At 43.0% G+C, this 26,780-nt stretch overlaps 1 protein-coding gene across 1 annotated transcript in view; it reads right to left on the minus strand.

The window, feature by feature from the left end:
• LOC120062749 (ephrin-A5-like) overlaps positions 1–26,780 on the minus strand; it is a 233,775-nt gene that overhangs the window by 178,196 nt on the left and 28,799 nt on the right. The window lies entirely within an intron of this gene.

Consider the following 26,780-nt stretch of genomic DNA (forward strand, 5'->3'; position numbering starts at 1 on the left):
AATAGCATCATAAAATGGGTCCTACTTTTGCTGATCTTTCATCAGAATGTTGTACAAGGGGTCCTTTGTCGGGAACAATCGTTGTTTGGATTTAGAACGGCCTTTTTCCCTCTCGATTTAGCAAGCACACTTGCCAAGTGGCGCGAATCTCTCCATCGTCAACAAACTCAGAGAACGGAACACGGCAAAACTCCCGAAAAAATTTCAATAATCTGATTAAACTATATTGAAAAAACATACTTTACGATGATATTGTCACATGTATCAAATAAAATCAAAGCCGGAGATATTAGTCGTCCATAACGACAGCTTATCAGAAGGCAAATCCAGGTCCCTGCTCTCACTCTCCAGAAAACAGGAAACTGGTGACACGTCATGCCAAGAGCTATAATTCGAGCCCAGATCACACTCAATTTCTTCTCTCACTGCTTGTCGACATCTAGTGGAAGACGTATGAAGTGCATCTAAACTAATAAATATCAAGGACTTTAACCTGTTTGGGCTGCAGGGGCAGTATTGAGTAGCCAGATAAAAGGTGCCCATTTCAAACGGCCTCGTACTCAATTCTTGCTCGTACAATATGCATATTATTATTACTATTGGATAGAAAACACTCTCTAGTTTCTAAAACCGTTTGAATTATATCTGTGAGTAAAACAGAACTCATTTGGCACAAACTTCCTGACCAGGAAGTGGAAAGTCTGAAAACTATGCTCTGTTCTAGGTCCTGCCTATAAATGGGCATGATACGTATTAGTATACATGCACGTCATACACCTTCCCCTAGATGTCAAGAGGCAGTGAGAGAAGAAATGAGGTGTTTATCTTGGTCTGAGTTGGAATAAATCCTCTTGGAATGACGTGTCACCCATTTCCTGTTTTCAGGAAGGCGCGAGAAGGAACCGGGGATTGCCTTCTGAAAAGCTGTCGTTATAGGCGACTACTATCTCCGGCTTTGATTTTATTTGATACATGTGACAATATCATCGTAAAGTATGTTTTTTCAATATAGTTTTATTAGACTATTGAAATTTATTCGGGACGTTAGGCGTGTTGCGTTGTGTGCCTTTGTTCAGGAAGGAGAGCTTCGCGCCACTTGGCTAGTGCGCTTGCTAATTCAAGAGGGAAAAAGGACGTTCTAAATCCAAACAACGATTGTTCTTGACAAAGGACCTCTTGTACAACATTCTGATGGAAGCTCATCAAAAGTAGGACCCATTTTATGATGCTATTTCATATATCTGTCGAACTGTGTACTATTAGTTTTGCGCCCAGGTTTTGGGCACTCGCTCGCCATAACGTAAGCCTTATGTCGTAATGAAGTTATTTTTAGAATTCTAACACGGCGATTGCATTAAGAACTAGTGTATCTATCATTTCCTATACAACATGTATTTTTTAGTTATGTTTATGAATAGCTATTTGGTCAGAATATGTGTGTCAGAAAAAGTGTCAGAAAAATATCCGGACGTTGTGGGAAAAAGTAGCTACGTTAGCACAATGTATAACCACTGATTTCAGCTCTAAATATGCACATTTTCGAACAAAACATAAGTGTATGTATAACCTGATGTTATAGGACTGTCATCTGATGAAGCATATCAAGGTTAGTCAAAAATTATATATCTTTTGCTGGTTTGTTACGATCGCTAACTTTTGCTGCTGGGAAATGGCTTGTGTTTCTGGCTATTGTGGTAAGCTAATATAACGCTATATTGTGTTTTCGCTGTAAAACACTTAAGAAATCGGAAATATTGTCTGGAATCACAAGATGCCTGTCTTTCATTTGCTGTTCACTGTATTTTTCAGAAGTGTTTTATGATGAGTATTTAGGTATTTGACGTTGGTGTCTGTAATTATTCTGTCTGCTTTCGGTGCAATTTCTGATTGTAGCTGCAATGTAAACTATGATTTATACCTGAAATATGCACATTTTTCGAACAAAACATAGATTTATTGAATAACATGTTATAAGACTGTCATCTGATGAAGTTGTTTGTTGGTTAGTTTGGTTGGTTCTTGGTTAGTTAGGTTGGCTTTGTGCATGCTACCTGTGCTGTGAAAAATGTCTGTCCTTTTTTGTATTTGGTGGTGAGCTAACATAAATATACGTGCTGTTTTCGCTGTAAAACATTTTAAAAATCGGACATGTTGGCTGGATTCACAAGATGTTTACCTTTCATTTGCTGTATTGGACTTGTTAATGTGTGAAAGTTAAATATTTCTAAAAAATATATTTTGAATTTTGCGCCCTGCACTTGAAGTGGCTGTTGTCATATTGTGCCCGGCATCGGGCTTGCAGCCATAAGAAGTTAAGCAATGGTTTTTTTCTGGCCACTTCCGTAAATCCCAGGTCTGTGGAGTGTAGGGCTTAAAGTGGTCCTATGGACAGATACTCCAATCTCCACTGTGGAGCTTTGCAGCTCCTTCAGGGTTATCTTTGGTCTCTTTGTTGCCTCTCTGATTAGTTCCCCCCTTGCTTGGTCTGTGGCAGGTTGTGGTGCCATATTCTTAATTTTTTTATAATGAATTTAATGGTGCTCCATTGGATGTTCAAAATTTCTGATATTTTTTTATAACTCAACCATGATCTGTACTTCTCCACAACTTTGTCCCTGACCTGTTTGGAGGGCTCCTTGGTCTTTATTGTGTCAATTGCTTGGTGGTGCCCCTTGCTTAGTGGTGTTGCAGAATCTGGGGACTTTCAGAACAGGTGTATATATACTGAGATCATGTGACACTTAGATTGCACACAGGTGGACTTTATTTAACTAATTATGTGACTTCTGAAGGTAATTGGTTGCACATACACATACATAAGCAAGCACTACTTTTCAGTTTTTTGATTTTTTTGAAACAAGATATATTTTTAATTTCACTTCACCAATTTGGAATATTGTGTGTATGTCTATTACATGAAATCCAAATAAATATCCATTTAAATTACAGGTTGCAATGCAACAATATAGGAAAAACACCAAGGGAGATGTATACTTTTGCAAGGCACTGTACTTCCAGACACAAATGAGAGAACAGCTTCCTCTAAAAATTTTACTCACCCTAGCAGAGCTGGTTAAGATGTTTTTATGTTATCCAGAGCGTTGGTGACTGTAACTGTGCCACTGGCAACAATTTAATAACCTTTTTTAGCCAACGTTCACTGACATTGGCCATATTCAACAGGTGTTGAGCATTAGTCAATTTGTCAGTTATTCTGCGGTCTGGCACACTCAGATGTGAGTGCTCTGAAATCGGAGTAGATAGCCAGAGTGAATTTATCAGCTACGTCTATCAACAGTTGTCACAGTGACATCATGAACATTCTATTGAAATGGTTACTTGCATAGTGAAGTATTTTTTGTTTAGACATGTAGCTAGCTAGCTAAACAATGAACCATAATCCCAACTCATAACTTTACTACCCTTCATGAATCTGCAGGTAGCTAACCAACCAGGTTCAATGTAAGCTAGCTAATATTAGGCTATAACTAGCAATGCAAATGGCTCTGAGATACGAATAATATTACTACACAGACTTTCTGACAAAATTTGAAACCTGTAACATCTGAAAATGTAGTTAGCTAGACTATCTTACCCATATACATGGATGGATGCTTCAACCTCTCTGTCAAGAATGCTGTGGTTGCCCTTAGTTTGAAGATGTAATCCGGATACAGGTGTTTTATACTACAGCCTGTTGTGTGTTCTCTTTCCGACTCTGTCTGCATAATTGCAATCAAACGCCAGACTTTTCTCCATCTCTTTAGCTATCATACTCTAATTCCACTGATTTCAGAACTTGGTTCTCCAGAAAGTAAAGAGCAACACTTATGCAGTTCTACTACGTGATGTCTTTCAAAAAAGCAGCATTATAAAGGATTACCTACACATACTAACCAGCTTTGACAGAAGTCTGCTACATGGCAGACCAATCCGAACTCATCTCTCAGCATGTCCAGCCTACTTACTATCTCACCCAATCATGGCTAGCGGGAAGGTTGCTGGCTTTTTCTGTGGCTAAACCAACTATTTTAATCGGTATTACCAGATGGCATAGACATTTGCTATTAAGGCACATGAAAGTTCACATGTTCCAGAAGGCATTTCTGCCCCCCAAAAAAATGCATTTTGATTTGATTTTGAAAGTTTACATTTAAAAGCCTCTCCTGTGAAGTAGTGACGTGCAACATACGCCTAGTTTCCTGAAGCGAGTCACAAATGCTAAAAATACGAAATATGAAAACATTTGTGGTTGGGTGGTGTGTGTGTGTGTGTGTGTGTGTGTGTGTGTGTGTGTGTGTGTGTGTGTGTGTGTGTGTGTGTGTGTGTGTGTGTGTGTGTTGGCCCACTGTGCACATTTTAGGCGGCAGCCTACAATGAGTTTGTAGGAAAGGGATAGTTTGCTTGATTCCCCCACCTGTCTGTGAGAGAGAGAGAGTTTGCCAGAAAGCCTAAATCTGATTCTTACCACTGGTTATTACAGTGTAACACCATGGCATTACCATAATACTACACTTAAGCAATAAGGCCCGAGGAGGTGTGGTATATGGCCAATATACCACTGCTAAGGGCTGTTTTATGCACGACGCAAAGCAGAGTGCCTGGATACAGCCCTTAGCCGTGGTATATTGGCCATATATCACAAACCCCCAAGGTGCCTTATTGCTATTATAAACTGGTTACCAACGTAATTTGAGTAGAAACATTTTTTTCCGGTCATACCCGTGGTATACGGTCTGATATACCACGGCTGTCAGCCAATCAGCATTCAGGGCTCGATCCACCCAGTTTATAATCGGGCATAATCACTAGGCCTTACACAGAGGAAGAATGTAGAGCAGGTGACATGTTATTAAAGAAAATTGATGAGTTGAGTAATCTAATACACACAAATATACACTTATACAAACACATCTCTAGTCAAGAAATGAGCACGTTTCTTCTAAGCATTCTATTTCTGTTTTATATCATCCATACATATATTCATACTAGTCCAACAGAGAGCCTGAACTGTCATTTATGAGTATACATTATGAGTATAGCCTATAACCTGCTTCAGATGTCCACTATCATCCCTGTGTCCAAGAAAGGGAAAGTAACTGAACTGAATGACTACCGACCAGTAGCCCTCACTTCCGTCATCATGAAGTGCTTCGAGAGGCTAGTCAAAGACCATATCACCGCCCTGACAATGCCCTTATCCACCTGGACAAAATAAATGCATATGTGAGGATGCTGTTCATCAACTACAGCTCGGCCTTCAATACCATAGTGCCCTATAAGCTTATTACAAAGCTCACAGCCCTGGGTTTGAACTTCTCCCTATGCAACTGGCTCCTGGACTTCCTGACGGGGCGCCCCCAGGTGGTGAAGGTAGGCAACATAAACCAACATGTTGGAGCTCGAAGCCTAAGATTTTCACTGTACCCTGCAATCACACCTGCAACCCTGTACATATGACTATTACACAATCTGAATCTGAGTCTGACCTATTCTGAGTGTGCGTAAGGCCTTCAACAGTAACATAGAGTCTACCACAGGTCAACCCCATTACTACTGCGTAGGACTCATATTTACCTTCTAATGAATGAGTGTGTGTATGCGTGTACATACATACGTGTGTTGGCGTGCTATATGTGTGTGCGTTTGCTGACTATGTTCATTAAAAGAGCAGCTCGATCTCATTTCATCAGAGTTAGCAGCAGGAGTCCTCTTGGGGTCTCATTTTGCTGTTTCAGAGAAACTCTTGATTGACATTGATTGGAGAAGATTAGACAGGATTGCAGACTACAGTTTTCCCTTTTTGTACTGGGGTTTGTGGCTTTCAAATGAGCACGTCTGAAACAGAAATAGATATTTTCATTTATTTTCTCCTCTTTCCTATGTGACCTCCATGGCCATGCAGTGGGCTGCTGTGGAGCAGTGTGCCCTGCGAGGGCAGGGTGTCCTGGGCTGCCTGTCCACCATCAGGCACCAACGACCAAAGTCTCCACACACGAATACAAGTGAGGGCAGAGGTTAAAAGAAGCAAATGGTGAATGACTCTCCCTCATCGGCCACCTAGAGGAACATGTAATAAAATCCACATAACAAGAGCAACACAGGAGAGTGAATCCATAAAAGAGGTATGGAGTAATGGAGAGATATAGGGATATTGGAATAAATGGTTTTGATGAGTGACGTCTCGCCTACAGAGTCAGCCCTGACCTTAAGAACACAGCCGCCGAACCCTGAACCCTGGGAGGACTGAAGAAAAAGAAACACCACATACACACCACTTCTTTTAAACTCTTGACACACAGAAAGAAAGAAAGAAAGAAAGAAAGAAAGAAAGAAAGAAAGAGAAAGGAAGGAAGGAAGGAAGGAAGGAAGGAAGGAAGGAAGGAAGGAAGGAAGGAAGGAAGGAAGGAAGGAAGGAAAACACACATTCAGAGCCTTTGGACTTTTCACATTTTGTTATGCTGCAGCCTTATTCTAAAATGGATTACAAAAATAAAATAATCCTCAGCAATCTACACACAATACCCCATGATGCAGCAAAACTGTTTTTTAGATTTTTTTGCAAACGTATTAAAAATAAAAACAAAAATATCTTATTTACATAAGTATTCAGACCCCTTGCTATGAGACTCGAAATTGAACTGCATCCTGTTTCCATTGATCATCCTTGAGGTGTTTCTACAACTTGATTGGAGTCCACCTGTGGTAAATTCAATTGTTTGGACATGATTTGGAAAGGCACACACCTGTCTATATAAGGTCCCACAGTTGACAGTGCATAACAGAGCAAAAATCAAGCCATGAATTCGAAGGAATTGTCCGTAGAGCTCCGAGACAGGACTGTGTTGAGGCACAGATCTGGGGAAGGGTACCAAAACATTTCTGCAGCATTCAAGGTCCCCAAGAACACAGTGTTCTCCATCACTCTTAAATGGAAAAACGTTGTAACCACCAAGACTCTTCCTAGAGCTGGCCACTTGGCCAAACTGAGCAATCGGGGAGAAGGGCCTTGGTCAGAGAGGTGACCAAGAACCCGGTGGTCACTCTGACAGAGCTCTAGAGTTCCTCTGTGGAGATGGGAGAACCTTCAGAAGGACAACCATCTCTGCAGCACTCCACCAATCAGACCTTTATGGGAAAGTGGCCAGACGGTAAAAGGTACATGAAGCTTGGAGTTTGCCAAAAGGCCCCTAAAGACTCTCAGACCATGAGAAACACGATTCTCTGGTCTGATGAAACCGAGATTGAACTCCATGGCCTGAATGCCAAGTGTCACATCTGGAGGAAACCAGGCACCATCTCTACGGTGAAGCATTGTGGTGGCAGCATCATGCTGTGGGGATGTTTTTCAGCAGCAGGGACTGGGACACTAGTCAGGATCGAGATAAAGATGAACAGAGCAAAGTACAGAGAGATCCTTGATGAAAACCTGCTTGAATCCGATTGAACATCTCTGGAGAGATCTGAAAATAGCTGTTTAGCAACGTTCCCCATCCAATCTGACAGAACTTGAGACGATCTGCAGTGAAGAATGAGAGAAACTCTCCAAATACAGGTGTGCCAAGCTTTTAGCGTCAAACCCAAGAAGACCGAAGGCTGTAATCGCTGCCAAAGGTGCTTCAACAAAGTACACAGTAAAGGGTCTGAATACTTATGTCAATGTGATATTTCAGTTTTTCATTTTAATACATTTGCAAACATTCAAAAAAACATTTTTTTATTTGTCATTATGGGGTATTGTATGTAGATTGATGAGGGACAAAAATAATTTAATACATTTTAGAATAAGGCTGTGACGTAACAAAATATGGAAAAAGCCAAATGGGTCTGAATAGTTTCTGAATGCGCTGTACACACTGTTTTCTTCACACAAGAGGTATAGAGTTGACATACAGCAGCCTTTATACCATGGGAGAAAGAAAGACTGTCTTAGTCAGTTGTGTAGGCAGACAGAGCTTGGCAGACATTCTGTGGCAGTAACCTTGAGCGTTCATATTCAGTAGTATTGTGATGAAACTGGCAGATTAATGGTACATTCAAGACTAAGCCAACTAAGATGGGAACATTTTCTGTTTCAACACTCTGCCAGTGGCTCCAGATGATGTGTGAATGGGAGAATGTGTGTGAGAGAGATATAGGGAAACATAGGAAAAGAGAGGGGGGGCTAGAGAGGGAGGAGGGGGTATCTCTATTAACAGTCTTTCACACTCCCACACAAGTCGCAAGGGGAGTGTGAGAGAGAGGACGAGGGAAAGAGAGAGAGAGAGAGAGAGAGGACGAGGACGAGGGAAAGAGAGAGGACGAGGGAAAGAGAGAGAGAGAGAGGACGAGGGAAAGAGAGAGAGAGGACGAGAGAGAGAGAGAGGACGAGAGAGAGAGAGAGAGGACGAGAGAGAGAGAGAGAGGACGAGAGAGAGAGAGAGAGAGAGAGAGAGAGAGGACGAGGGAAAGAGAGAGAGAGAGGACGAGGGAAAGAGAGAGAGAGAGAGAGAGAGAGAGAGAGAGGACGAGGGAAAGAGAGAGAGAGAGAGAGAGAGAGAGAGAGAGAGAGAGAGAGAGAGAGAGAGAGAGAGAGAGAGAGAGAGAGAGAGAGAGAGAGAGAGAGAGAGAGAGAGAGAGAGAGAGAGAGAGAGAGAGGACGAGGGAGAGAGAGAGAGAGAGAGGACGAGGGAAAGAGAGAGAGAGGACGAGGGAAAGAGAGAGAGAGAGAGAGAGAGAGGACGAGGGAAAGAGAGAGAGAGAGAGAGAGAGAGGACGAGGGAAAGAGAGAGAGAGAGAGAGAGGGAAAGAGAGAGAGAGAGAGAGAGGGAAAGAGAGAGAGAGAGAGAGAGAGGACGAGGGAAAGAGAGAGAGAGAGGACGAGGGAAAGAGAGAGAGAGGGAAAGAGAGAGAGAGAGAGAGAGAGGACGAGGGAAAGAGAGAGGACGAGGGAAAGAGAGAGAGAGAGAGGACGAGAGGACCATTCTATATTATTATTTGTCATTGTTTATAATTTTATTACAATGTATATTGTATACATTGTTGCTTTGGCAATATTGACACAATGTTTTTCATGCCAATAAAGCAGCTTGAATTTGAATTTGAATTTGAGAGGACGAGGGAAAGAGAGAGGACGAGGGAAAGAGAGAGAGGACGAGGGAAAGAGAGAGAGGACGAGGGAAAGAGAGAGAGGACGAGGGAAAGAGAGAGAGAGAGAGGACGAGGGAAAGAGAGAGAGAGAGAGAGGACGAGGGAAAGAGAGAGAGAGAGAGAGAGAGGACGAGGGAAAGAGAGAGAGAGAGGACGAGAGAGGACGAGAGAGAGAGAGAGAGAGAGAGAGAGAGAACGAGGGAGAGAGAGAGAGAGAGAGAGAGGACGAGGGAGAGAGAGAGAGAGAGGACGAGGGAGAGAGAGAGAGAGAGAGAGAGAGAGGGGACGAGGGAAAGAGAGAGAGAGGACGAGGGAAAGAGAGAGAGAGAGAGGACGAGGGAAAGAGAGAGAGAGAGAGAGAGAGGGAAAGAGAGAGAGAGAGAGAGAGGGAAAGAGAGAGAGAGAGAGAGAGAGAGAGAGAGAGAGGACGAGGGAAAGAGAGAGAGAGAGAGAGAGAGGGAAAGAGAGAGAGAGAGAGAGAGAGGGAAAGAGAGAGAGAGAGAGAGAGAGAGAGGACGAGGGAAAGAGAGAGAGAGAGGACGAGGGAAAGAGAGAGAGAGAGAGAGAGAGAGAGAGGACGAGGGAAAGAGAGAGAGAGAGAGAGAGAGGGAAAGAGAGAGAGAGAGAGAGAGAGAGAGGACGAGGGAAAGAGAGAGAGAGAGAGAGGACGAGAGGACCATTCTATATTATTATTTGTCATTGTTTATAATTTTATTACAATGTATATTGTATACATTGTTGCTTTGGCAATATTGACACAATGTTTTTCATGTCAATAAAGCAGCTTGAATTTGAATTTGGGAGGACGAGGGAAAGAGAGAGAGGACGAGGGAAAGAGAGAGAGGACGAGGGAAAGAGAGAGAGGACGAGGGAAAGAGAGAGAGGACGAGGGAAAGAGAGAGAGGACGAGGGAAAGAGAGAGAGGACGAGGGAAAGAGAGAGAGAGAGAGAGAGAGAGAGGACGAGGGAAAGAGAGAGAGAGAGAGAGAGGGAAAGAGAGAGAGAGAGAGAGAGAGAGAGGACGAGGGAAAGAGAGAGAGAGAGGACGAGGGAAGAGAGAGAGAGGGAAGAGAGAGAGAGAGAGAGAGAGAGAGAGAGAGAGAGAGAGAGAGAGAGAGAGAGAGAGAGGACGAGGGAAAGAGAGAGAGGACGAGGGAAAGAGAGAGAGGACGAGGACGAGAGAGAGAGAGAGAGAGAGAGAGAGAGAGAGAGAGAGAGAGAGAGAGAGAGAGAGAGAGAGAGAGAGAGAGAGAGAGAGAGAGAGAGAGAGAGGACGAGAGAGAGAGAGAGGACGAGGGAAAGAGAGAGAGAGAGAGAGAGAGAGAGAGAGAGGACGAGAGAGAGAGAGAGAGAGAGAGAGAGAGAGAGAGGACGAGGGAAAGAGAGAGGACGAGAGAGAGAGAGAGAGAGGACGAGGGAAAGAGAGAGGACGAGGGAAAGAGAGAGAGAGAGGACGAGAGAGAGAGAGAGAGAGGACGAGGGAAAGAGAGAGAGAGAGAGAGAGAGAGAGAGGACGAGGGAAAGAGAGAGAGAGAGAGAGAGAGAGAGAGGACGAGGGAAAGAGAGAGAGAGAGGACGAGGGAAAGAGAGAGAGAGAGAGAGAGAGAGATGGAGGGATTGAGGGAAACAGGGAGGGCACCGAGGGAAGGTGTTGCGCCACTCACCAGATGGGTTCTAATCTAAACGGGCACCCCTGGACCATCATGGGTAACGGAACAGAGTCAGACTCAACAGCCTAGATCACCGCAACGACCACACCCTGCTGAAAGACAGCCTCTCTTTCTCTCTCAATTCAATTTCAATTGAAGGACTTTATTGGCATGGGAAACATATGTTAACATTGCCAAAGCAAGTAAAATAGATAATAAACAAAAGTGAAATAAACAATAAAAATCAACAGTAAACATTACAATCACAAAAGTTCCAAAAGAATAAAGACATTTCAAATGTCATATTATGTGCAAATAGTAAAAGTACAAAAGGGAAAATAAATAAAAAACATAAAAATGGTTTGTTTTTACAACAGTGTTTGTTCTTCACTGGTTGCCCTTTTCTTGTGGCAACAGGTTACAAATCTTGCTGCTGAGATGGCACACTGTGGTATTTCACCCAATAGCTATGGGAGTTTATCAAAATTAGGTTTGTTTTCTAATTCTTTGTAGATCTGTGTAATCTGAGGGAAATATGTGTCTCTAATATGGTCATACATTTGGCAGGAGGTTAGGAAGTGCAGCTCAGTGTCCACCTCATTTTGTGGGCAGTGTGCGCAAAGCCTGTCTTCTCTTGAGAGCCAGGTCTGCCTACGGCGGCCTTTCTTAAATAGCAAGGCTATGCTCACTGAGTCTGTACATAGTCAAAGCTTTCCTTAAGTTTGGGTCAGTCACAGTGGTCAGGTATTGTGCCACTGTGTACTCTGTTTAGGGCCAAATAGCATTCTAGTTTGCTCTGTTTTTTTGTTAATTCTTTCCAATGTGTCAAATAATTCTCTTTTTGTTTCCTCATGATTTGGTTGGATTGAATCGTGATGCTGTCCTGGGGCTATGTGGGGTCTCTCTCTCTCTCATTGGAGTGCATGCTGGGAGTGATTCGGGAAGCAGGAGTGATTGTTGGAGCGACTGGAATTCTTTTCACTCTATTGGGTTTCGGTGTGTATAAATATACATGTAGTTTAGTTGTTTTAAGGTTATATGTGTCTCACTGTCACTAAGCACATATAGGGGTGGTGGGAGAGTTGAGGTTGTTTTTCTCGAGGGCGTAACCAGTCGGGAGGGGCTGGTTTCAATGGCCATTCGTGGAGGTTTGAAATTTGAAAAACGGCATGGGGTAAAGATTCCAGGATGTTCGGTGGAAGAATGTAGCTTAGCAGTGGGTGCTATCATTGGGCATGAGAGCATAAAATCAGCCTCAAAGATGAATAACACCGTAGTGATATTCTTAGATTCCATTGAAAAGGTGAATACGACAGTTGAGAGTGGTGTTGTGTTGCGGGAGACAGACGTCGGGATTTCCTCGTCATGGTCAACTTTTATCTACAATAAAGAAGGTTATTTTTGGACGCAAATCTCCTTTGCTGAAACATGTCGTATCTCATAGGAGACAAGTGCACATTATTTTAAGAAGGATACTGACGAACTGAATTTAGCGTTCAGTTTTAAGATGATGGATTTGATTATGTGTTCTACGCTTCTACTGAATCAATTAAATGCTTTGGTTGTGGAATAGAGGGGCATTTGGTACGTTATTGTCCAGAGAACGAGCACGCAGAGCCCGGTAGCAGCTCTAGCGCTGGTACCGCTAAAGCACCACCGAGAAGGGATGAACAGGCTAAGGGTTCAGGGGAAGGGAGAAGGTGGGCAGATGTGGTGGGAAAAGTAGGAAACGAAAGCAGTGTGGCTAAGGGGGCAATTGTGGTAGATCAGGAAAAAGTAGGGAGGGGGCAGTCGGTGAGACTGCGATTGAGGTCGCTGAGGAGGTGCTGGTAAATTAAATGGGAGTTCAAGAGGAGAGTGAAATAATGGAAAATGAAGCAGCTGTTTTCAAAGTACCGAGGAGTAAGAGGAAGAATTTAAGGGGTGACGAGGGTTCTAATTCTAACAGGAAGTAGAGATTGATAAATCAGTTGAGGATAAACAGGTTGTAGAAATGGTGGAGTTTTCTTCTGGGGACGATAGCGATAGTGAGGCATCTGATGCGTCACGACAACATAGTGAGAGATGGGGTTGAAGGGAGGTACGGGATTGAGAAGGTACGCATATTTCTGAATTTGAAAAAAGGGAAGAAATATATGTAGGATTATAAGGATTTTTTTTCCTGAAAGTGAATTGTTTATTGAATCAGCAATGTTTCTGATGTAAAAAAATAACGGGGGAGGTTTGACAAGCCCTGAAATCGCTAGACTCAAGAAAATGGTCACCAGACTGACAAGTGATTAAAATTCTATAGGAAATGAAAGAGGTCAGTCGCAGCCTTAACTCTGTAAAGAAATGTGTTTTCTGTCTCTTACTCTGTATTTTATTTAGCCATAAGCAGTTTTAAGATTTCTTTAAACGTAAATGGGGCGAGCGATGTTAAAAAAGAGCCATAGTGTATGAGTTAATAAAAGGAAAGGGAAGTGACATACGTTTTCTACAAGAAACGCATCCTTGGAGGGTAAAACTGGGCATTGATGACAAGGTAAAGCTAGCATGGAGAGCACTGTACAAGCCACCGTTACAAAAGGATACTGGTGACATGCAATGGAGGGTGATACATGGCATCATTGCAGTTAATGTTTTTGTTTCTGTCATTAACTCAGATGTTGGAGATGGACGTCCTTTTTGTAATTTAAGAGAAAAATGTTTCACTGTTTTATGGAGCGTGAGAGGATAAAGCCTCTCTTTGAAATACTAGAGGCTTTGTTTACAGCTGTAGGGGGATTTTCAATAACACTGTTTTTATTTTGGGCTTTCAATATAGTAAGCAACAGAAAAGAATATGTCAACTGTTACATTTTATTTTGGCACAAGCTAAGATGACAATTTCTCTGAGTAGGAAACATAAGATAGACAAGGGACATGGTGAGGATGTAAGATGTGTTATTCTCAAAGCCAGAATAAAAGTTGATTTTGAGTTCTTCTCGGCTGTGAAAGATCTCCCATTGTTTGAGGAAGACTGGGCTTACAAAGGAGCGGTATGCTTCGTTTATAAAATAAGTTGAATGTAAATGCTTTTTTATATTTTATTTACATTTTTTATGATTTTTTTAATGTTTATTTAAGAATTACACATTTGTTATAAAATAATGACACATTCAGTTATACAAACTCAAAGACTATCTCTCTCTCTCTGTTTGGTAATAAACTCATCCCTACAAACAGTTTGACTCACTTCAGAACTGACGCGAGTCACAGACAATGGAACAACACAGACACAAAGAGTGTGTGTGTGTGTGTATGTGTGTGTGTGTGTGTGTGCGTGCATATGCATGTGTGCATGCTTTAACTTATCTAGGGTAGGGGGCAGCATTCGGAATTTTGGATGAAATGCATGCCCAAATTAAACTGCCTGCTTCTCGGGCCCAGAAGATATGATATGCATATAACTGGTAGATTTGGATAGAAAACACTCTAAAGTTTCCAAAACCGTTAACTTCTCTGGGATATGTGGGACGGTAGCGTCCCACTTGGCTAAAAGCCAGAAAAAATGTAGTGCGCCAAATTCAAATAAATTACTGTAAAAATCAATCTTTCATGAAATCACACATGAAAGACACCAAATTAAAGCTACACATGTTGTGATTCCAGCCAACATGTCTGATTTCAAAAAGGATTTACGGGGAAAGCACACCAAACAATTATGTTAGCTCAGTACATAGCCACAGAAAAACAGCCATTTTCCCAGCAACAGATAGTAGTAACAAAAACCAGAAATAGAGATAAAATGAATCACTAATCTTTGAACATCTTCATCAGATGACACTCATATGACATCATGTTACACAATACATTTATGTTTTGTTCGATAATGTGCATATTTATATCCACAAATCTCGGTTTACATTGGCGCCATGTTCAGAAATGCCTCCAAAATATCCGGAGTAATTACAGAGAGCAATGTCAAATAACAGAAATACTCATCATAAACTTTGATGAAAGATACATGTTTTACATATAATTAAAGCTACACTCGTTGTGAATCCAGCCAACATGTCAGATTTCAAAAAGGCTTTTCGGCGAAAGCATAAGATGCTATTATCTGATGATACCACAACAGTAAACAAAGAGAGTGTAGCATATTTCAACCCTGCAGGCACAACACAAAACGCAGAAATAAAATATAAATCATGCCTTACCTTTGACGAGCATCTTTTGTTGGCACTCCAATATGTCCCATAAACATCACAAATGGTCCTTTTGTTCAATTAATTCCGTCCATATATATACAAAATGTAAATTTATTTGGCGCGTTTGATCCAGAAAAAAACAGCTTCCAATTTGCGCAACGTCACTACAAAATATCTCAATAGTTACGTGTAAACTTTACCAAAACATTTCAAACTACTTTTGTAATACAACTGTAGGTATTTTTAAACGTTAATAATCGATCAAATTATAGACGGGACTATCTGTGTTCAATACAGGAAGACAACAAACTAACGCTACTTTCCGAGTCATGCGCCTCTCTCAAAAAGTACACTTCAAGTGACCCACGTTCAAGATGGCCGTACTTCTTCAATACACAAAGGAATAACCTCAATCAATTTCCAAAGACTGGTGACATCCAGTGGAAGCGGTAGGAACTGCAAACAAGTCAATTAGAAATCTAGTATCCCAATGAAACCTCATTGAACAGTCAGTAACTTAAAAAAAAAAGAATCTGAATGGTTTGTCCTCAGGGTTTTGCCTGCTACATAAGTTATGTTATACTCACAGACATGATTCAAACAGTTTTAGAAACTTCAGAGTGTTTTCTATCCAAATCTACTAATAATATGCATATCTTATATTCTGGGGATGAGTAGAAGGAAGTTGAAATTGGGCACGCTATTTATCCAAAAGTGAAAATGCTGCCCCCTATCCTAGAGAAGTTAAAATAGTGTCTGTGAGTATAACAGAACTGATTTGAGAAAAATCTATTCAGGAAGTATTTTTTTGGGGGGTTTTGTAGTTTTCTATCCAATGCCATTACAGTATCCATTGACTTAGGACTCAAATTGCAGTTTCTATGCCTTCCACTAGATGTCAACAGTCTTTAGAAATAGTTTCAGGCTTGTATTCTGAAAAATGAGGAAGTAAGAGCAGTCTGAATGAGTGGACCCTAAAGTGTCACAGAGCTTTTTCATGCGCATGACCGAAAGAGAGCCTTTCTTGTTTACATTTTATATTGACGACGTTATTGTCCGGTTGAAATATTATCGATTATTTAGGCTAAAAACAACCTGAGGATTGAATATAAACATCGTTTGACATGTTTCTATGAACTTTACGGATACAATTTGGATTTTTTTGTCTTCCTGTTTTGACTGCGTTTGAGCCTGTGGATTACTGAAGAAAACGCGAACAAAACGGAGGTTTTTGGATATTAAGAGACGTTATCGAACAAAAGGAACATTTGTTGAGTCAATTAATGTCTGCTGAGTGCAACCATATGAAGATCATCAAAGGTAAGGGATTCATTTTATCTCTATTTCTGACTTGTGTAACTGTTCTACTTGGCTGGTTACTGTTTGTAATGATTTGTCTAGTGGGCTATGTTTTTAAATAATCGTAAGGTATGCTTTCGCCGTAAAGCATTGTTTAAATCTGACACCGTGGTTGGATTCACAAGAAGTTCATCTTTAAACCTATGTAAAATATGTTTTGTTTCAGAATTTTTATAATGAGTATTTCTGTATTTGAATTTGGCGCCCAGCAGTTTCACTGGCTGTTGAAGAGGTGCGACGCTAACGTCTCACGTACCCAAGAGAGGTTAAAGAGTGGGCGTCAGGACATATAATATTATTCATAAATGTCCTACTTCATATCTTATCACCACTCAATCATTCAATATTCTATCACATCTCAATATGGGTCATTCTATACATTCTCTAGTTCCGTTGCTTCCTCCGTTCACCCCCTCTCCTCTCCTCATCCTTTTTTTCCCAATTCTTCCTATACAGCGAGTATGATCCAGAGACCAGGATTGTTTGTCATCCAGAGGAGAGAGGAAACAGCACGCCCAGCATAGGCTCACCACAACCCCCCCTCCCGCCATCCACAAATACAGTGTGTGTATGCTTGTCTATTTACTAATACAGTATCAATCTCTCCATCTCTTATAAGGGCAGTATGAGTATCACAAGGTGAAGTATACAACACAGGAGGATCTCCTCTTTCCATCTACAATATATTGTAACTTTCCCTAGAGGTCAAAGGTCATAATGGACACCGTCCTGCCATGCCACGTTTGTTATCTTTCACCACCACCTCTTACAGACGCCACTCACGCACAACCAGGTTATCAGACACTCATTAAACACATACACACACAAACATACACATGCGCACACACACACATAAACAGACACTCCGACTCTCATTACACCTCGAGCAGGGCAGGGCTGGGGGACGGGAGCAGAGCTAATCTGTAAATGCATTCTCAATCTCTTAACTTCCTCACATTACATATTTTTACATTTAGGAAGGAAGGAAGGGAGGGGTAAAGGGAGAGAGGGAGAGAGTCAGGGATGGGAACAGGGAGGGAGGGACAGAAGAAGCAAAGGGAGGGTGAGAGAGAAGGCAGGGTAGAAGGCAGGAGGGAGGGAGACAGAGAAAAAAAGGAGGGAGAATAAGGTATAGAGGAGAGAAAATGAGAGGGGAGGCAGGCTAAGGGCCAATCCAGTAGCAACACCCGTATATGTTTTCCTCCCCATACAGATGCAGATGTTGTATTGATTGGTGCTCTGAGAGGCAGGTGATGGCACAAGGGTATTGCAACAAGAAGGGGGGGAATCAATTATCTCTGCTTTAATAGGAGCCAGTCCTCTCCCTTTACAGGCAAGAAGAGAAGAGAAGAGAAGAGAAGAGAAGAGAAGAGAAGAGAAGAGAAGAGAGGGAAAAGAGAGGAGAGGGAAAAGAGAGGAGAGGGAAAAGAGGGGAGAGGAAAAGAGGGGAGAGGAAAAGAGGGGAGAGGAAAAGAGAGGAGAGGAAAAGAGAGGAGAGGAGAGGAAAAGACAGGAGAGGGAAGAAGGAAAAAGGGGAGGAGAGGAGATGAAAAAGAGGGGAGAGGAAAAAATGGGAAATGAAAGAGAGGAGAGGAGAGGAAAAGAGGGGAGAGGAAAAAGAGGCGAGGAAAAGAGGGGAGTGGAAAAGAGAGGAGAGGAGAGAAAAAGACGGGAGTGGAAAAGACGGGAGTGGAAAAGAGAGGAGTGGAAAAGAGAGGAGTGGAAAAGAGAGGAGTGGAAAAGAGAGGAGTGGAAAAGAGAGGAGTGGAAAAGAGAGGAGTGGAAAAGAGAGGAGTGGAAAAGAGAGGAGTGGAAAAGAGAGGAGTGGAAAAGAGAGGAGAGGAAAAGAGAGGAGAGGAGAGGAGAGGAAAAGAGGGGAGAGGAAAAGAGAGGAGGGGAGAGGTAAAAAGAGGAGAGGAGAGAAAAAGAGAGGAGAGGAGAAGAGGAGAGGAAAAGAAGGGAATGGAAAGACAGGGAGAGGGGGTAAAGGAAACAATTAGGAGAGGAGAGAAAAAGAGGGGAGAGGAAAAGAGGGGAGAGGAAAAAAGAGGCGAGGAAAAGAGGGGAGTGGAAAAGAGAGGAGAGGAGAGAAAAAGAGGGGAGTGGAACAGAGAGGAGAGGAGAGGAGAGGAGAGGAGGAGGAGGAGAGGAGAGGAAAAGAGAGGAGAGGGAATAAAAGGAGAGGAAAAGAAGGGAGAGGAAAAGAGGGGAGAGAAAGAGAGGAAAAGAAAAGAGAGGAGAGGATAGGAAAAGAGAGGAGAGGACAGGAAAAGAGATGAGAGGAAAAGACAGGAGAGGAAAGAAGGAAAAGACAGGAGAGGGAAGAAGGAAAAAGGGGAGGAGAGGAGATGAAAAAGAGGGGAGAGGAAAAGAAAGGAGGGGATGGGAGAAGGAAAAAAGAGGAGGAGATGAAAAAGAGGAGAGGAAAAAATGGGAAAGGAAAGAGAGGAGAGGAGGGGAGAGAAGTGATGAGAGGAAAGGAGAGGAGAGGAGAGGAAAAGAGGAAGAGACAGGAGATGGGAGAAGGAAAAAAGAGGAGGAGATGAAAAAATGGGAAAGGAAAGAGAGGAGAGGAAAAGAGGGGAGAGGAAAAGAGAGCAGAGGATGAGGAGGAAAAAAGAGGAGAGGAGAAGAAAAAAGGGATAGGAAAAGAGAGGAGAGGAGAAGAGAGGAAAGGAAGGGAGTGGCAAAGAGAGGAGAGGAAAATAAGGGAGAGGAGAGAAAAGGAGAGGAGAGGAGAGGAAAAGAGGGTAGAGGAAAGACAGGAGAGGGGAGAAGGGAAAAAAGAGGAGATGAAAGGAAAAAAAGAGGAGAGGAGAGGAAAAGAGGGGAGAGGAATATAGAGGAAAGTAGAGGAAAAGAGGGGAGAGGAGAAAAAAGAGGGGAGAGGAAAGGAGAGGAGAGCAGAGGAAAAGAGGGGAGAGGAAAAAAGAGGAGAGGAGAGAGAAAGAGGGGAGTGGAAAGGAGAGGAGAGGAAAAAGGGAGGAGGGAGAGGAAAAGAAGGGAATAGAAAGACAGGGAGAGGGGAAAAGGAAACAATTAGGAGAGGAGAGAAAAAGAGGGGAGAGGGAAAGAGAGGAGAGGAAAAGAGGGGAGAGGAAAAAAGAGGCGAGGGAAAGAGGGGAGTGGAAAAGAGAGGGGAGGAGAGAAAGAGGGGAGTGGAAAGGAGAGGAGTGGAAAGGAGAGGAGAGGAAAAGAAAGGAATGGAAAGACAGGGAGAGGGGGGAAAGGAAAAAATTAGGAGAGGAGAGGAAAAGAGAGGAGAGGAGAGGAACAGAGGGGAGAGGAAAGACAGGAGAGGGGAGAAGGAAAAAAAGAGGAGATGAAAGGAAAAAAGAGCAGAGGAGAGGAAAAGAGGGGAGAGGAAAAAGAGGAGAGGAGATAAAAAAGAGGGGAGAGGAAAAAAGAGGAGAGGAGAGGAAAAAAGAGAGGAGAGGAAAGGAGAGGAGAGGAAAAAAGAGAGGAGAGGAGAGGAGAGGAAAAGAGAGAAGAGGAGAGGAAAAGAAGGAAATGGAAAGACAGGGAGAGGGGGGAAAGGAAACAATTAGGAGAGGAGAGAAAAAGAGGGGAGAGGAAAAGAGAGGAGAGGAAAAGAGGGGAGAGGAAAAAAGAGGGGAGGAAAAGAGGGGAGTGGAAAAGAGAGGAGAGGGAAAAAAGGGGAGTGGAACAGAGAGGAGAGGAAAAGAGAGGAGAGGAAAAGAGAGAAGAGGAGAGGAAAAGAGGGGAAGAGAGGAAAAGAGGGGAGAGGCAAGACAGGAGAGAGGAGAAGGAAAAAAAGAGGAGATGAAAGGAAAAAAGAGGAGAGGAGAGGAAAAGAGGGGAGTGGAAAGGAGAGGAGAGTAGAGGAAAAGAGGGGAGAGGAAAAAGAGGAGAGGAGAGAAAAAGAGGAGAGTGGATAGGAGAGGAGAGGAAAAGAGAGAAGAGGAGAGGAAAAGAATGGAATGGAAAGACAGGGAAAGGGGGGAAAGGAAACAATTAGGAGATGAGAGAAAAAGAGAGGAGAGGAAAAGAGAGGAGAGGAAAAGAGGGGAGAGGAAAAAAGAGGTGAGGAAAAGAGGGGAGTGGAAAAGAGAGGAGAGGAGAGAAAAAGAGGGGAGTGGAAAAGAGAGGAGAGGAAAAGAGAGGAGATGAAAAGAGAGAAGAAGAGAGGAGAGGAGAGGTGAGGAGAGTAGAGGAAAGGAGATGAGGGGAGAGGAAAAGAGAGGAGCGGAGAGGAGAGGAAAAGAAGGAGAGGAAAGGACAGGAGAGGGGAGAAGGAAAAAAGAGGAGAGGAGAGGCAAAGAGAGGAGAGGTAAAGAGGGGAGAGGAAAGGAGAGGAGGGGAAAGAAACAAAGTGGAAAGGAGAGGAAAAGAGGGGAGAGGAAAAGAGAAGAGAAGAGAGGAGAGGAAGGGAAAAGAGAGGAGAGCAGAGGAAAAGAGAGGAAAGAGGGAAGAGGAAAGAGGGGAGTGGAAAAGAGGGGAGAGGAAAAGAGGGGAGAGGGGAGAAGGAAAAAAAGAGGAGATGAAAGGAAAAAAGAGGAGGAGAGGAAAAGAGGGGAGTGGAAAGGAGAGGAGAGTAGAGGAAAAGAGGGGAGAGGAAAAAAGAGGAGAGGAGAGAAAAAGAGGGGAGAGGAAAAGAAGGGAATGGAAAGACAGGGAGAGGGGGGAAAGGAAACAATTAGGAGATGAGAGAAAAAGAGGGGAGAGGAAAAGAGGGGAGAGGAAAAAAGAGGCGAGGAAAAGAGGGGAGTGGAAAAGAGAGGAGAGGAGAGAAAGGGAGGGGAGTGGAAAAGAGAGGAGATGAAAAGAGAGAAAGGGAGAGGAGAGGAAAAGAAGGAGAGGAAAGGACAGGAGAGGGGAGAAGGAAAAAAGAGGAAAGGAGAGGAAAAGAGAGGAGAGGAAAAGAGGGGAGAGGAAAGGAGAGGAGAAGATAGGAGAGGAAGGGAAAAGAGAGGAGAGCAGAGGAAAAGAGAGGAAAGAGGGAAGAGGAAAAGAGGGGAGATGAAAAGAGAGGAGATGAGAGGAAAAGAGAGGAGAGGAGAGGAAAAGAGAGGAGAGGAGAGGAAAAGAGAGGAGAGGAGAGGAAAAGAGTGGAGAGGAAAAGAGAGTGGAAAAAAGAGAGGAGGCAAGGAAAGGAGAGGAAAAGAGAGGAGAGGAAAAGAGAGGAGAGGAAAAGAGAGGAGAGGCAAAGGGAAAGGAGTAGACTACAATCCAGCCATAATCACGAGACCTGGTCTAGCTCTGGTCACCGTACCCCGGGGTGTCACACTGTTCTCCCCTCTCTCCCTCCACCTCTCCTTTCATCCCACTCTCCTATCCTTCCATAGCCTTGCTCTGATCAGCAATTTTTTTCCTTTGTCTGCAGAACCTTCACCTCTACCTCTCCTGTCGCTTGCTCTATTACCATACAGAGGTGAAGGGACCAGACTGGACACACACACACACAGACACAGAGAGACACAGAGAAACACAGAGACAGAAAGACACAGACACACAGCCACTGAAACAGCAGGGAGGGCAGACTTGTCTTTATCACACATACATACACACTGCCATAGAAGGAACTGGTATTTGGGAATTAAAAACCAAAACAAACATTCAACTGATTAAAGAGAAATACTCAACGAACAAAAGACTGAGCTCACTAGATGATGAGTAGGACTCAGCATCTAAGACATGAGAGAGACATTATGTGAAAAGGGGGCAGAACCTGATTTAAGTCCTCCCAGATCAGATCCTATAGGTTCTACATGGTCACAGGGGGCACAGAAGGAGCAACGCAATGTTTCTATTGGCTCCCATCTTAACTCCCGTTCAGAGGTGGGTTGTGTGTGTGTGTGTGTGTGTGTGTGTGTGTGTGTGTGTGTGTGTGTGTGTGTGTGTGTGTGTGTGTGTGTGTGTGTGTGTGTGTGTGTGTGTGTGTGTGTGTGTGATATGAGAGAGAGTGTGCACATATGCTCTCAGCATCGCGTGCCAAGAAACATCCAGGGAAATCTCTCCAGGGCCCACGTGACGGAGTCAGATCCAGCCATAGTCTCAGACATCGAGCACTTATCTACCCACCACCACCCTCCACTCGCCACCCTCCTCCGCCCTGCACCCAAAACCCATCAACGCTAGCTATACGCCACAGGCCCATGGAAGCGTGAGAGAGGGTCCAGTGACAGACATGAAATCTGGCATGAAATGAGCAGGGGTGGGCCCTTAGACAAACACACACCCCAACACACACCCATGGCCCTCCAATCCTGGCTATGGTTAACTGTACAGCCCTGAGTACAGACACATAACCATGGCCCTCCAATCCTGGCTATGGTTAACTGTACAGCCCTGAGTACAGACACACAACCATGGCCCTCCAATCCTGGCTATGGTTAACTGTACAGCCCTGAGTACAGACACACAACCATGGCCCTCCAATCCTGGCTATGGTTAACTGTACAGCCCTGAGTACAGACACACAACCATGGCCCTCCAATCCTGGCTATGGTTAACTGTACAGCCCTGAGTACAGACACACAACCATGGCCCTCCAATCCTGGCTATGGTTAACTGTACAGCCCTGAGTACAGACACACAACCATGGCCCTCCAATCCTGGCTATGGTTAACTGTACAGCCCTGAGTACAGACACACAACCATGGCCCTCCAATCCTGGCTATGGTTAACTGTACAGCCCTGAGTACAGACACACAACCATGGCCCTCCAATCCTGGCTATGGTTAACTGTACAGCCCTGAGTACAGACACACAACCATGGCCCTCCAATCCTGGCTATGGTTAACTGTACAGCCCTGAGTACAGACACACAAACATGGCCCTCCAATCCTGGCTATGGTTAACTGTACAGCCCTGAGTACAGACACACAACCATGGCCCTCCAATCCTGGCTATGGTTAACTGTACAGCCCTGAGTACAGACACACAACCATGGCCCTCCAATCCTGGCTATGGTTAACTGTACAGCCCTGAGTACAGACACACAACCATGGCCCTCCAATCCTGGCTATGGTTAACTGTACAGCCCTGAGTACAGACACACAACCATGGCCCTCCAATCCTGGCTATGGTTAACTGTACAGCCCTGAGTACAGACACACAACCATGGCCCTCCAATCCTGGCTATGGTTAACTGTACAGCCCTGAGTACAGACACACAACCATGGCCCTCCAATCCTGGCTATGGTTAACTGTACAGCCCTGAGTACAGACACACAACCATGGCCCTCCAATCCTGGCTATGGTTAACTGTACAGCCCTGAGTACAGACACACAACCATGGCCCTCCAATCCTGGCTATGGTTAACTGTACAGCCCTGAGTACAGACACACAACCATGGCCCTCCAATCCTGGCTATGGTTAACTGTACAGCCCTGAGTACAGACACACAACCATGGCCCTCCAATCCTGGCTATGGTTAACTGTACAGCCCTGAGTACAGACACACAACCATGGCCCTCCAATCCTGGCTATGGTTAACTGTACAGCCCTGAGTACAGACACACAACCATGGCCCTCCAATCCTGGCTATGGTTAACTCCTGGGGTGCTGTAGACACACACCGCCGCACTGTGCTAAGTTCAGCTGCTCTGGTAAAGAAAATGCTGGAGAAAGATCAGATGACTGAAAAGGGCATTCTTACATTTCTAGGAAAGCTAAGACAGAGTGACCTTGACAAAGAAACAGCTAACCTTTTACTTAGCTTTTCCTGTTGTATCACTAATCATTTATGAAATTCTACATGTTATGATTTAAAAAAATGTATAACACAACTACGTTCCTATAAATACACAATAATATGTCAGTGTTAATTAATTAACTAACATATGTTGCCATGTACACTACCAATCAAAAGTTTGGGGTCACTAAAAAATGTCCTTGTTTTTGAAAGAAAAACACATTTTTTGTCCATTAAAATAACATCAAATTGATCTGAAATACAGTGTCGACATTGTTAATGTTAACTCCCTTCTCAGAACAGCGCACACTGCCTCTAACCAGAATAGAAAGAGGAGTGGGAGGCCCCTGTGCACAACTGAGCAAGATGACAAGTACATTAGAGTGTCTAGTTTGAGAAACAGACACCTCACAAATCCTCAACTTGCTGCTTCATTAAATAGTACCCACAAAACACCAGTCTCAACGTCAACAATGAAGAGGCGACTCTGGGATGCTGGCCTTCTAGGCAGAGTTGCAAAGAAAAATCCATATCTCAGAACGGCCATTAAAAATAAAACAGTAATATGGGCAAAAGAACACAGACACTGGACAGAGGAACTCAAATTTCTCAAATGGAATAGCCTACATTTCTCAGAACAAGAATACACTGCCGAGTTTCTGTAAGGATCTGGGTGTAGCTGGTGCAGAGGAGTCAGGCGCAGGACAGCAGAGATGAGTAACAAAAGGAACTTTACTCAAAAATTCTAAATACATGAAGTAACACCAAGCCCACAAACATCAGACCGAACAAACAAGCACAAAAACCATGGGGAAAACAGAGGCTTAAATAATGAACATGTAATTGGGGAATTGAAACCAGGTTTGTAAAACAAAGACAAAACAAATGGAAATGAAAAGTTGATCGCGATGGGTAGAAGGCCGGTGACGTCGACCGCCGAACGCCTGCCGAACAAGGAGAGGGACCGACTTCGGCGGAAGTCTTGACAGTTTCAGAAGAAAGTTAATTGTTTCTGGCCATTTTGAGCCTGTAATCGAACCCACAAATGCTGATGCTCCAGATACTCAACTAGTCTAAAGAAGGCCAGTTTTATTGCTTCTCTAATTAGCACAACAGTTTTCAGCTGTGCTAGCATAATTGCAAAACGGTTTTCTAATGATCAATTAGCCTTTTAAAATTATAAACTTGTATTAGCTAACACAATGTGCCATTGGAACACAGGAGTGATGGTTGCTGATAATGGGCCTCTGTACACCTATGTAAATATTCCGTTAAAAATGAGTTGTTTCCAGCTACAATAGTCATTTACAACTTTAACAATGTGTACACTGTACTTCTGATCAATTTTATGTTATTTTAATGGACAAAAAATAGCTTTTCTTTCAAAAACAAAAACATTTCTAAGTGACCCCAAACTTTTTAACAGTAGTGTATACATTTCTCATGTAAAATGAACTGTGTTGTATGATAATGCATTATAACCCTAGGACTAATACCAGGAAGGCACATTAATCCTAAAAAATGACATCTCATGATGGAATGTTTTTTCTCTCTCTTTGGGTCGAGTTTGGATAACCTTTAAATCTCCAGTAAGCGGGTGATTTCCTGGACCCTGTGTTACGCTGAAACACGTCCCCCTGACCTTCCAATTAGAGCTCACTGCCGAACAGGGGGCAAGACTCTAAATCTTCCCCCCCTGCTGCACGTTTGGACACTCGTATAAAACAACCGGATATAAAATAAATCACTGGGTAATAAAACACAGGAAAAATACACAATAATTTTTATTATACAAAGGGTGGTTTGGAATTCCCATTGTTAGAGCTTCGCCTGCCCATGCTATGACCACATCACAACCATGATAAACATGTCATAACACAGGGCGTCATGTATTATTGCTTAATTAACAGACGTGTGGAGAGACAGAAAAACAAATCTATCCTGGGCTCAGATAAAATAAAACATTTACACAACACATTTCATAACTCCCAATGTCATTGTCTCACAGCGACATTCTCCAGCTGAGGACTTTTATGAGAAAATATCTGCATTGTATTATTGGAATAGTTAGTCATATATAACAAATAAAAAAATCTACTATCAACTGAATGTATAAAACGGTGTGTGTATTGACAGTTCTGTATACATAGCTTCTATATGAGGAGGCATTGACAGTGTAAATAAGTCAACAGTTTTATTCCTAATAACGGTATCACTGTGATCACCAGCAGATATGTGATCACCATCATTAATAGACTGATTGATAAACAGTTGTAAATGCATAGCATCAGTCTATACACGATCGCATACTAAAATTGACATTAGCGCTTCCAATATCCCCCATGTCAGGAATGGAATGAAATGTCTGGCATACACATGAGCATTGACATTTACACTAGGCCAATATGTTGTTTTGATAAAAACCGCACTAGCTCAGCTAAATGTTAGGGTGTTACTTAATAAGGCATATAGAGTGAGAAAATGAAAAGAATCAATTAAATATATGTCATTGTAAATTACATACATGTATATGTTAATTTCTAATGTAATGTAAATATGCAAAGCAAACGATTAGTGGAGTAATTATTATAAAATCATGTAACATATGTAACTATGTACTATACAATCAAATTAGTGATAGTATAATGAACCATTATATCTTGTTAATGACATTACATAACCATCCCACTGGGAAAGGAAGGAGTAGCCTACAGTGTGAAAGGTCAGGACATATTATTATCTGAGACTCTCATCTGGAGTAGAGGGGAATACTACAGTCAAATTAAAAGTGAAACTGTGTATCGCTTTTTAAA

The sequence above is a fragment of the Salvelinus namaycush genome, chromosome 18 (assembly GCF_016432855.1).
Source record: "Salvelinus namaycush isolate Seneca chromosome 18, SaNama_1.0, whole genome shotgun sequence".
Lineage (NCBI taxonomy): Eukaryota > Metazoa > Chordata > Actinopteri > Salmoniformes > Salmonidae > Salvelinus > Salvelinus namaycush.